General features: G+C 45.8%; 1 protein-coding gene across 6 annotated transcripts in view; it reads right to left on the minus strand.

Annotated features, from left to right (window-relative positions):
• Positions 1 to 12,703, minus strand: part of capn15 (calpain 15) — a 286,273-nt gene that overhangs the window by 221,085 nt on the left and 52,485 nt on the right. The window contains exon 1 of one of the 6 annotated variants that reach the window (XM_073060102.1): positions 4,484 to 4,504. The exons of the other annotated variants lie outside the window; for them this stretch is intronic. The gene's annotated coding sequence lies outside the window, so the exon portion shown is untranslated. Of the gene's footprint in view, positions 1 to 4,483; positions 4,505 to 12,703 lie in introns of those variants that run through there. 6 annotated transcript variants of the gene reach the window in all.

Below are 12,703 nucleotides of genomic sequence, written 5' to 3' on the forward strand. Positions count from 1 at the left end.
ACAAAGAACAGACATGGAAGAACACTACCAGTAAAAAGACAATAAACGCAGGCTTGACTGAAAAGATTAATTTTACTTATTAACCTTATTTGAAACATGTACGTCGATTTGTGACGATGAACAACACAGTTCAACAATGTGCTAGAGGAATCCCACAAGTGACGGCACGCTGCTATCATCAACACAGCACGTCCACTATTTCCGAACCTTAACCCTAACCCGTACGCCTTTGGAATATGGGAGGAAAGCAGAGTGCCCAGAGGAAACCCACTCAGTACATACAAACTCCTTACAGACTGCAGCAGGAATTGAACCCCCATCTTACTGCATTATATTAACCACTACATGACTACCACCCCGAACCACAACTGAAATTAATATTTAACAAAAACTACAAATAATCTTAAAAAGGCAGTGTGTTTGATCAGGGGTTCCCAATCTTCTATATGCCATGGGCCAATGCCATTAAGCAAGGGGTCCATGGACCCCAGGTTGGGAAACCCGATCTAGATCTTGGTTTGCAATGATTAACACATATTAGACTTACAAATCCGTACCTCTTTAGAATGTGGGAGGAAACTCATGCGGTCATGGGGAAAACATACAAACTCCTTACGGACAACACTGGAATTGAACCTGGGTCACTGGTGCTGTAAGACTGTTATGCTAACCCTTCGGTACCGTGCTGCCGAACCTGCATCACACTGAATCAGTTTTCACAGTTCAGCTTCCTCAGGATACCTGACATCCCACCGGAGATGTCAGACAAAGAACTACATTTCTGTCACTAGTGAAAAGCATCATACATAACTGCAAATGTTTATCTTTTCTGCTCTTGGTTGCAAACTAAAGTAACCAATCTAAAGTGGCAAGATTAAGATGTTTTTAAACACAAGTGTGAACATCAGAAAGGTACAAGAATAGGTTAGAACTTTACTCCCTGGAGTGTAGGAGAATGAGGGGAGATTTGATTGATGCATACAGAAATATGAGGGGTACAGATAGGGTGAATGCAAACAGGCTTTTAGCACTGAGAGTGGCTAAGTGGGTCTAGAGGTCATGGATTAAAGATGAAAGGTGATTTGAAAATATATATAAATATTTATTTCACTTATTGAGATACTGTACGTAACAGGCCCTTCTGGCCCTTCGAGCTGTGCCACCCAGCAGGCCCCAATTGAACAAGGGGAACTTCTTCACTCAGAGGGCGTTGTGGGGGTGGAGGCAAGCCGCCAGCACAAATGAAAGATGCAGGTTTGAAGAAGGTTAATTTGGATAGGTAACAATGGATGGAAGGGTATAGAAGGCCATAATTCAGTGTGAGTAGGCAGATTAATAGTTCAGCATGGACTAGATGGGCCAAAGGGCCTGCTTCTGTGCTGCAATGCTCAATGACTCCATGATCTTGAAAGGAGGGAAGTTGAGAGCTAGGAGGACAATGGAAAGTGGTTTAGGGGCAAGAAGAGAGTGAGCTAGGAGCAAAAAAAATAACCATTTATAGCAGTGTGTGAAAAGGGATCAGGACCGCGGCCAGACTTCACAACAGGAGAGTAGTTAGTGAGGGCTGGTTTCTGGCATTGTGGTTTGAATGACGAACAATGGCCAAAATATAAAATCACAGGACTGTTGAAGCACAGAGAGAAGTTATGTAACTCATCAAGTCGGTGCAGGCTCCTTGTTTAACAATTCTGTCACTCGAGTTTCCTGCAGCCCTACCAATGCGCTCTCAAATGCCATTTCATTTGGTTCCATTTCCTCCGGCTTACAGGCATGAAGTTCCAAACGACAATTGTCCAGCACTTAAGAAGTTTCATTTGGCTCTCTGTGTATTTTTTAGATTTGCTTTTCCCTGCTCTTTGAACCACCAGCTTCTGGGGTGACTCAGATTCTTATCTAAACTAACAAACACAAAATGCTGGAGGAGCTTGCAGGTCAGGTCAGGCAGCATCCTACTCTTCCTGTGTTTATCATCGCTATCAAGCCTTCCCTCTATTAACTTTCTCTGCTCCAAGAACATCCCAAACATGACAGAAAAATGGAGGGGCTTCGTGGCAGGGAAGGGTAGGACTGATTTTAGAGAAGTTAAAAGGTCAGCAGCACATTGTGAGCCAAAGGGCCTGTATTGTGCTGTACTGTTCTGTGTTAAAGTCATAGAACTCAGAAACAGGCCATTCAGCCCACTGACCACGCTGAACTTACCCTGCCTAAACACATCAACCTATAGAGTAAAGTCTGTACCATTTACATTACTCTTCATGAGTAGTGACTAATCCACTGTTCTACTATAAAGTTTCAATGCAATCTCCTTGCTACTGTACTTTCGAATTCCAGGATCTTCAGTCCAAGAAGAATACGGTAGCTTAACATTTAAGTACTGAAATAACTTTAGTGTAACGCTTTACTGCGCCAGCAATCAGGGTTCAATTCCCTCTGCTGTCTTTAAGGAGTTTGTACATTCTCCCCATGACAGCACGAATTTCCTCTGACTTCTCCGGTTTCCTCACACATTCCAAAGACGTGCAGGATAGGATTAGTAGGTTATGGACGTGCTCTGCTGGCGCTGGAAACATGGTGACACTTTCGGGCTGCCCCCGGCACATCCTCAGGCTGTGCTGGCTGTTGATGTAGTGTAAATGTGACAAATAAAGGAAATCTTTAAATCTTTAGACTATGCTTTGCAAGCATATTGTTGACAGTAAGGTGCTGATGCACCACAGATACTCCATTAAATGCAGTGCTGTTTTCTGCTCTGACTGAGCTCCTTATGGTGTTACATTTCCCACCACTTACTCTGATTCTTGCTTTCATTCCCATCATTTCACCGTGCTCTGCTACTCTCGGCCAGCTTAATCCTTCAGCTATTTTATGATGTGAAAACTCCTGAGATAAAACTTACTCTTAACTCCCCAGTGAAGCGACCATTGAATGCTAACTTTTTCCATTTTAATCTCTCAGTACTTCTCTCCTCCTGGACAGGCAGGCTGAGCCAGCGTAAGTGTGACCCACAAGCAAGCCGGTCCGCTTTGTCCCCCTGAATACGTCAGTCCACGGCCTTCGCTTCTGCCACGATAAGGCCACTCTCAGGTTGGAAGAGTAGCACCTTACAGTATGTCTGTGTGTAGTCTCTAACCTGATGATATGTACATCGATTTCTCCAACTTCTGGTAAATTTTCCCCCCTCTTCAATTCCTCTCTCTAGACTCTTCTCAGCTCCCTACCCCCTCCCCCGGTGCCCATCCTCCTTTCCTTTCTCCCGTGGTTCACTCTCCTCTCCTAACAGAATCCTTTCTCCAACTACCTTGCCTTTTCCACCTATCACTTCCCAGCTTCTCACTTCATCCCTATTCCCCCACCCACATGGCCTCACCTATCACCTTCTAGCTCGTACTTCCTTCCCCTCCCCCCACCTCTTTACTCTGGCTTTTTACCCCTTCCTTTCCAGTTCTGATGAAGTCCCAGTCTGAAACAATGGCAGTTTATTCATCTCCATAGATGTTACCTGACATGCTGAGTTCCTCAGCATTCTGTGCGTGTTGCTCAGGATTTCCAGCACCTGCAGAATCTCACGTGATTGTCCTGCTAGCTGCTCTTAAATGGGTCCTGCCCCTCCCGGAAACGTAATTAATTATTTGCCAGCTGGGAGTTTTCATTAACATGTTTCTCTAAATGACAGCTTTAAAACAAATCCAATTGATGAAATTAAAAAGCCTTGTGCTGAAGACTGAGGTCAGCAGAGGCCTCAGCTTGGCACTGTGCCAACTGATTAGATGCTGGGATTATCCACGTGTTGAACTCTCTGTCCCTACTGCAGTTGCAGGAAAAAATTTTCTGTGGCCCATTCACAGTAAGAACCTGGATTCTCAAAGATCCTGGTTGTCTACTCTGCATGCAGTGGCCACTTTATTAGGTACACCTGCTCGTTAATGCAAATATCTAATCAGCCAATCGTGTGGCAGCAACTCAATGTATAAGAACATGCAGACACGGTCAAGAGGTACAGTTGTTGTTCAGACCAAACATCAGAATGGGGAAGAAATGTGATCTAAGTGACTTTGACTGTGGAATGATTATCGGTGCCAGATGCGGTGGTTTTAGTCTCTCAGAAACGGCTGATCTCCTGGGATTTTCATGCACAACAGTCTCTAGAGCTTACAGAGAGTGGTGTGAAAAACAAAAAACATCCAGTGAGCGGCAGTTCTGTGAGCAAAAACGCCTTGTTAATGAGAGAGGTCAGAGGGGAATGGGCAGGCTGGTTCAGGCTGTCAGGAAGGTGACAATAACCGTGTGTTACAACTCTTCCACCTATCAACTCCCAGCTTCTTGCCTCATTCACTCTGCCCCATTCACTTACCTTCCCCCTCAACTGGTCTCGCCCGTCAGCTGTCAGCTCGTACTCCACCTCTCCCCCGTTTTCTGACTGTGTGTTGCACTGAATGTTTTCTCAGAGTACCCCAGTACATGTGACAATAATAAGCCAATTTACCAAAAGAGTGGCACGGTAGTGTAGCGCCATTACCCTGCCAGCAACCTGGGTTCAATTCCCGCTGCAGCCTGTAATGAGTTTGTACGTTCTCCCGCGACTGCGTGGGCTTCCTCCCACATCCCTAAGGCATACAGGCTAGTACGTTAATTGGTCACAAGGGTGTTATTCAGCAGTGCAGGATTGTTGAGCTAAAAGGGCCTATTATCGTGTCGTTTCTCTAAATCAAAAATTTAGAACATTTACCAATATCCTATAAGCCTTCTGGAAAGGAAGTTTACATCTCGGCTTTCTTTGTTAGTAGCCAAGTGCTCACCATCCTTCCTCCAGCTGCTAGCTCTGGTGGGGTATAGTTTCACAGACTCTGGGCAACACTGGACACCAGTGTCGTCATGCTGGCACAGCATTCAACTTCAGGGGCTTCACATTCCGATTCACAAAATCCTGTTCTGTTCTCGACACCAGACAGCTGAGCAAGCAGCTGCTGGAGTCTGTGTGAATTTTCTTCTCTGCATTGAAAGGAGCTCACCACCACCAGGACACAGAAGCAGGATTAAACTGATCGGCCCATTGAGTCTGTCCCACCATTCCATCATAATTGATTTATTATCCCTCTCAACCCCATTCTCCTGCCTTCACCCAACAACCTTTAATGCCCTCCACCTAAAATACACACAATGACTTTACCTATCTGTGGTAATAAACTCCACAGATTCATCATCCTCTAACTCAAGAAACTCCTCAACTTTGTTCTAAAGGGAGATTTTTCTATACTGAGGCTGTGCCCTCTGGTCCTAGACTCCCCCACTATACAGAACGCTCCCCAGGTCTACTCTGTCTAGGCCTTTCAATATGTCGTATGTTTCAATAAGATCTTCCTTCATTATTTTAAGCTCCAGTGAGTACAGGCCCAGAGACATAAAAAAATTCCTCATACGTTATATGTTTCATCTCTGAGATTATCCCAGCCTGCTGCTCCAGCTCAGCTGTGGTCGACACTGTAGCGCAGTGGCTAGCGTAACACCGTTACTGCGCCAGTGACCCAGGTTCAATTCCTGCCACTGTCCATAAGGAGTTTGTATTTTCTCCCCGTGGGTTTCCTCCGGGTGCTCCGGTTTTCTCCCAAATTCTACAGATGTATAGGTTAGTAGGTTAATAGGTTACTCAGTTGTAACTGAGGGTGTGCTCTCTGGTCCTAGACTCCAAGGATAGTCATAGCCGAAGGGTGGTATTGGGGACGAGCTCCCACTGCTAAACAAATGCTCTTCATGGCGTGCGTCTCAAACAGCCTCTGACAACCAAGTCCAACTCCTGGCCTTCATGTCTGGCATAGTTCTTATGCCCGGCGGAGCTGTTCTCACTGAGAAGAGAAGGGGCAAAGGCGGGCCACTGGCGCCTTAAAACCAGTTGCTTCGGGCAGATGGGGCTCATTATCCACGGATAGTAGCTTATCTAGGAGAGGAAAAACTCCGATTTCAAATCTCCGCTGCCTTGTGGCTATACCCGCTCACAGGAAAGGCTTTGGGAGTAAACCCTGAGGAAAAATCTGGAGTTGGAGTCCCGAAGGCGGCTGACTGCTGTACCCAGCACCGGCACGGCAACTCCTGCGATGCTGCTGGCACCAAACTGTATCGACTTCCGTCGTTCCTTTGGACCTGTCGTCAGCATGGAGAGGGGTGGGTCCCACTGCACGGGCAACAGTCGGATCTCCGTATCAACTCTGACCTGGCTTGTGCCCTGGAGAGGCCACAAACCAGTGACTACCAGAGGCGCAATACCCATAGTCGCCCACAACTGACGGAGGCCACACACACAGTTGTAATTGTGGGAGGGGGGTGAGGTCGTTGGGTCAGAAAGGTCTGTTACTGTGCTGTATCGCTAAATACAATTTAAAAAAGACTGCAGGCCAGATGGAGTGACTCCAATGTTTCTGTACTGCTGTCGGCACCATTATTTCCTTTCACTATATCTACACCAAATTCCAAAAGGTCCACAAACTTGCCCGCATGCCTCATTGACCTGGAGAGCTATGTTGGCTGGAGTCAGGGCCTTGTGCTTTGGCTCATGGTGGAGTCACCCGTGTCAAAAAGGTCAAAGGGTAGAGGTCAGACTAAGAGTGGTCCACCGGTCCTCCAGGTTCAGGAATTCAGATCAGGTCTAACAACTCTGACTGGTCAAGTTGTTATGTCAAACAGCAATGAAGAATCCTTCTACATCTGAGGGCAATGGTATTCCTGAGTCTCCACCCACAACTTACTTGACTGATAGTGAAAACGGAGAGGAGGCTACTGACACAATGAAGGAAGCTCTGAACAGTGCGACAGAAAGAGATGAAGGACCTTCGTTGCTGCCCTAAATGCCAGCAGCATCATGGGCAGGAAGAATATCCGTACCAACCCAGCCCTTCCATACAACATTTTATTCATCTATTTAGCGATACAGCACAGAGCAACGAGCCGATTGCCCAGCTGCACACCAATTTAACCCAAGCCTAATCACAGGACAATTTACAATGACCAATTAACCTATTAACTGGTGTACAATGTCCTGTGTATGTTACTAAAAAGGGCTTCTTTGGTTTGTTACGAGTAGGGATGTTTCTTTGTCTGTTAAATGTTTCTCTCGCCGTTGTTTCGCTTTAGAATGGCTGATATGGTAATTGTATTCATTTGTTAATCAATGGGGAATGTTATTGTGTTTTGTGAGGCTGGGAACTTGGGGGAGGGGTTGCGCGGGCTTGGTGGTGAAGGGAGTCGGGAGGGAGACGCCGAGGAAGGTGGACACGCGCTCGGAAGACCACCGAGGAGTCCGAGGTGGAAGACGTGGAAGTCGGGGGGCAAGCGACGAGGGGTCGAATGGTTCGATGGTTGAGCTCCAACGAGTGCACTAAACTGACTGAACTTTGATAAGTTGGTGCCTTTTTGTTTTTTTCTTGTATATATATATTGTATTGCCTAATACTCTTTTAATTTTAGTAAACTCTTTAAAGTGTATTTCATACCGGTATTTGTTGTGGGTTTGATACTGTTGGCGGGCGCGAGGCATATACGCGATTCTCACAGCACCTGCGTGTACGGGAGGCAGGGTTGGTCAGTGGCTGGATCTCCTTTTCCCCTAGACATATACCAGCCTTTTGGGTAAGTGTTACACTGGTATGTCGTTGGACTGTGGGAGGAAACTGGAGCACCTGGGGGAAACCCATGTGGTTCATGGGCAGAACGTACAAACTCCTTACAGACGGTGCTGGAATCGAACTCTGAACTCTGGAATGTCCCGAGCTATAATAACATCGTGCTAACCACTACGCTACCGTGGCGGAGACACACTACCATCTCAAACCATTCATTAAATATCCTAACTAGAATGTTCCAAAAGTGTTCATTCATCCCAACTCAGCTTTAAAGATTCAGAGTGGTACATCACTAGATAGACCATTCAGCTAAAACATACAATTCCTTAATCTGCACTAACAGTCAAACACATTTCCCTCTGGCACAAATCAAACTTGACAAATATCTTGTTAGCATGCAAACTTGCGCCCAAACGTCGCTGGATACTTCAATACATGCAGATGATACTAAGATTGTTGGTGTTGTGGGTAGTGTAGAAGACTGGCAAAGAATACAATGCGATATAGATCAGTTTCACATATAAGCAGAGAAATGGCAGATGGAGTTTAACCCAGCCAAATGTGAAATGTTGCACCTTGGTTGGTCAAATACAAAGAGACAGTATGCTGTTAAGGGCAAGACCCTTAATTGTGATGACAAACAGAGGGATCACGAGGTCCAAGTTCACAGCTCCCTGAAAGTGGCTATGCGGGTTGATAGGATGGTTAAGAAGGCATGTAGCATGCTTGCTTTTATTCATCGAGAGCTCAAGCTTCAGGAAGTTATGTTGCTGCTTTATGAAACTCTAATTAGGCCACATCTGGAGTATCGCATACAGTCTAGTTGCCCGATTATGGGAAGAGTGACCAGGGTTTGGAGAGGGTAGAGAAGAGGTTTACCAGGATGTTGCCTGGATTAGAAGGCATGTGCTATCATGAGGGAGGTTGGACAAACTTGGGTTGTTTCCTTTCGAGCAGTAGAGGCTGAGGTATCTCTGATAGAGATTTGTAAGATTATGAGAGGCATATAGATGGGAGTAGACAGACAGTATCTTTTTCCAAGGGATGAAATGTCTAATACCAGAGGGCATGTGTTTAAGGTAAGAGGGGATAATTTCAAAGAAGATGTGAAAGGCAAGTGTTTTTTTCACACACAGAGTTTGGGGCGTGCCTGGAATGTGCTGTCCGAAGTTGCAATAGAAACAGAAACATTGGGGACATTTAAGAGACATTTCAATAAGCACATGAATGTGAGGAAAATTGAATGATTTGGACATTGTGTAGGCAGAGGGGATTACTTACATTGACCATCTGATGAATAATTTAGTTGATTTAAAACAACATTGTGGGCCGAAGGGCCTATTTCTGTGCTGTACTGCTCTATGTTCTGCTTCCTAATACACGTAACAAAAGGAGCTAGTTCACATCAACCATTCGGTTCTTCAACCAGCCGGCAAAAGCCCGTCATTACAGTTTCTAAAATGGACTTTTGTTTTAATTGTATATGATTTACATTTACGGCTTTCTTGTGAACACTGTTTATCAGATTCTCCGTGCCTGCGATGCTGCTGCAGGTAAGTTCCATGTTGTACCAGTGTGTACACTCACAATTGTTTAATGTCATTTCCTGTATACAAGTGTAAGGAGAACGGAATAACTGTTACTCCAGATCCGACATAGCACAAAACACAAAGATTTTAAAAAATGGATGATAATAATAAAAAAACACTGTAAATATAAATACGTAAGATAGCTTATATACATAGATTGATTGTATGTCCATAAGTGACACTAGGCTGTACATAAGGTGACTGACAGGAAATAATGAAGTAGTGATGGAGTTAGTGGGTGAAGGTGTTGATCAGCCTTACTGCTTGGGGAAAGTAACTGTTTTTGAGTCTGGTGCCCCTGGAAGCTCTGTTGCTTCCTCCCTGATCGGAGTGGGACAACCAGTTTGAGCAGGGTGGGTGGGATCCTTCATGATGTTCCTGGTCCTTTTCCCGTACCTCTCTGTATCTATGTCCTTGATGGTGGGTAGGCTGGTGCCAGCGATCCATTGGGCAGTCTTGACTACCCGTCGTAGAGCCCTCCTGTCTGCCAGGGTGACGTTTCCGTACTACGCAGTGATGTAGCTTGTTAGCTCTCTACTGCGCTTCTGTAGAATGGCACAAGTACAGATGTGCAAACTCTAGCTCCTAGTCTTCAGCCCCCTCAGACCACAGGCCTGCACAGATGACCATAAGCTTGGCTTTAACTGAGAGGCTGATATCTGAACTGACAATGAACCCACAGTCACTACCTCACTTTGCTCTTTCTGTACCACTTGTTTAATTCCGTTTTTCATATACATTTCTCACTGTAATTTACAGGTTTTACGTACTGCAATGCACTGCTGCAGCAAAACAACACAAGCCGGTGATATTAAACCTGATTCTGATTCAGTGCCTCAGGAGCCATGTAAACATTCTCTGCAAAGTCTCCCCATCGCCAAGCAAGCAAAAAAGAACTTCAACTTGCTGAGAATCTTAAAGAGGAGTATTGAAGTTAACATAAACTCCAAATCAATAGGAGAGATGTAACAAAAAAGCAGGACCACAGGAAGCCTCCAGCTTCTCTTCTCGTATTCAGAGAGAGTACAAGCCTCCTTTTGCCACAAACAACTTCTCCCTGGCTGAGACGCTGCTGTAATCACTTTTACCATTAGCAGCAACATACTTTGCCACTCAAATTCACCTGCCCAGCTTCGCACTCATCACATGCTGCATAGCTGAGCATCACATTTTAAGTAGTATATCACTCAGACTGGTATCATACCCCAAGTGCAGTTTGTACTTACAAGTTCCATTATAAATTTATCTTACCACTGCAGACAGATTATTCACACCTTGCTGAGGCTCCACACACTAAATATCCATTTATCCCAATTACTCTAAAGACTGAGAGCGTTACGTAACTTTTGAACCATGATGCGGCCTGTGACAGTGTGCGAAGGCATGCAGTCTAACAATGAGCGATCATCTTGGTCGTTTTTCTTGTGATTCCAAGACCCTGCTGGACATCGGTGGAGTGGAATGCTGCAAGTCCAGTTCATTGGTTTATTGGTGGACGGCAGGGGAGCTGCGTGGCCTCGGTCAAAGCAAGAACCAGGCCTCAAGGAGCAGTGTCGCCTGTTTGCCGCCACCCAAGGGACTGCATCGGAGTCGGGCACCCCGCCATTCCTGCCACAATGATCACTCACCAACACACTGACCTATATAACCGCTCGACAATAGATGCCATAGCTTCTGCCCCGACACAGCTAGGAAAGGACATTTACATCAGAACGCTGTTTCTGGATTTCAGTTCAGTGTTGAATCACCATTTTCCCACAGACCTTGGTGAACAGACTCCCAGACCTCGGTCTAAATACACCACCATGTAACTGTGTGTTGGACTTCCTAACCAACGGATCTCAGATGGTCACTGCCCCTCCCTCACCATCCTCAATGGGGTGCCTTCCAGGGCTGCGTGCTGAGCCCACTGCTGTACACTCTGCTCACACGGCCAAACACTCGAGTAATCACTTTGTCGCGTTTGCTAATGACACAGCAGAGGTGGAGCTCATCGCCAACGACAATGAGATGGACTACGGAGAGGAGATGGAAGAGCTCAAGGCCTGGTGCCTGGCAAATATCCTCTTCCTCAATGTCAACAAGACAATGGAGGTGGTTATCAACTCAGGAGAACTCCCACTCACCCCTCTTTACATCAGCGGCACGGCAGTGGAAACTGTGAGCGGTTTCAAACTCTTGGGAGTGACCATCTCACACAACCCCTCATGGTCCCACAACACATCCTACACAATCAGGAAAGCTCACCAGCTCCTCTGCTTTCTGAGGAGGCTGAAGAGAGCTGGACTTTGTTCAGCTATACACACGTCCTTCTGCAGATGCACAGTAGAGAGCATCCGAACAGTCTGCATCCCAGCACGGTACGTAAACTGCACTGCGGTGGGCAGGAAGGGTCTACAACGGGTAGTCAAGACTGCCCAAAAGTATAACTGGTACCAGCCTACCCGCCATCAAGGACATATATACAGAGAGGTGTTGGAAAAGGGCCAGGAACTTCATGAAGGATCCCACCCACCCTGCACAGGACTCTTTGTCCCACTCTCATCAGGGAAGAGGGTATGTAGCATCCACACTAGGACCACCAGACTTAAAAACGGTTACTTTCCTCAAGCAATCAGGCTGATCAACACCTCCACCCACTAACCCACCCCTCCACACCCCAACCACTACTATGTTATCATTTCCTGTCAGTCACCTTATGCACGGGCACTCCTGTGCCTAGTGTCACTTTATGGACATACAATGTATACATGTTCTCTTATGTATTTATATTTACTGTGGGGAGTTTTTGTGCTGCATCGGATCCAGAGTAACAATTATATCATTCTCCTTTGCACCTGCTACAGGAAATGAGCTTAAATAATTTTGAATCTTGATATGCAGCGATATGTGAACTGAGAGTCAGGAAGGTTTGGGCAGAGTACCCTAGAGGTCACCCCTCACACAACTGCTGTTCCAAATCAAGAACTCGATGTAGCTTTGCTGGAAACACCAAGGACAGCACCACAGAGAGAGGCTTTAATGAACAGTAATGGAATTCAGAATAGTTCAGCAACTGGGCATACAAGTGGAGAAGTGAAATTTAATCCTCATGTACGGAATATTTTGCAACTTTGCAAATGAATAAAAAAGCAACATGCATGAAGGAGAGAGCAGAAAGAAATATTATCCCCAGGAGTTTGTGTGGGTGCCTAAAAAATAATCACAGGATTGAAGACGAATAGGACAGGCATGGCAGCATGGTATTGCAGTGGTTAGCACACAATTTACAGCACCAGCAATCGAGGTTCAATTCCCCCGGTGTATAAAGGAGTTTGTACATTCTCCCCGTGACCGTGTGATGTTCTTTCAGGTGCTCCAGTTTCCTCCCACTGTCCAAAGACAGGCAGGATAGAATTCAAGAGTTCAAGTTCAATTGTCATGCAACCATACAACTGAATACAGCCAGACAGAAGAGTGTTCCTCTGGAGCCAAAGTGCAAAATACAGAACCAACATTCACACA

The sequence above is a fragment of the Hemitrygon akajei genome, chromosome 11 (assembly GCF_048418815.1).
Source record: "Hemitrygon akajei chromosome 11, sHemAka1.3, whole genome shotgun sequence".
Lineage (NCBI taxonomy): Eukaryota > Metazoa > Chordata > Chondrichthyes > Myliobatiformes > Dasyatidae > Hemitrygon > Hemitrygon akajei.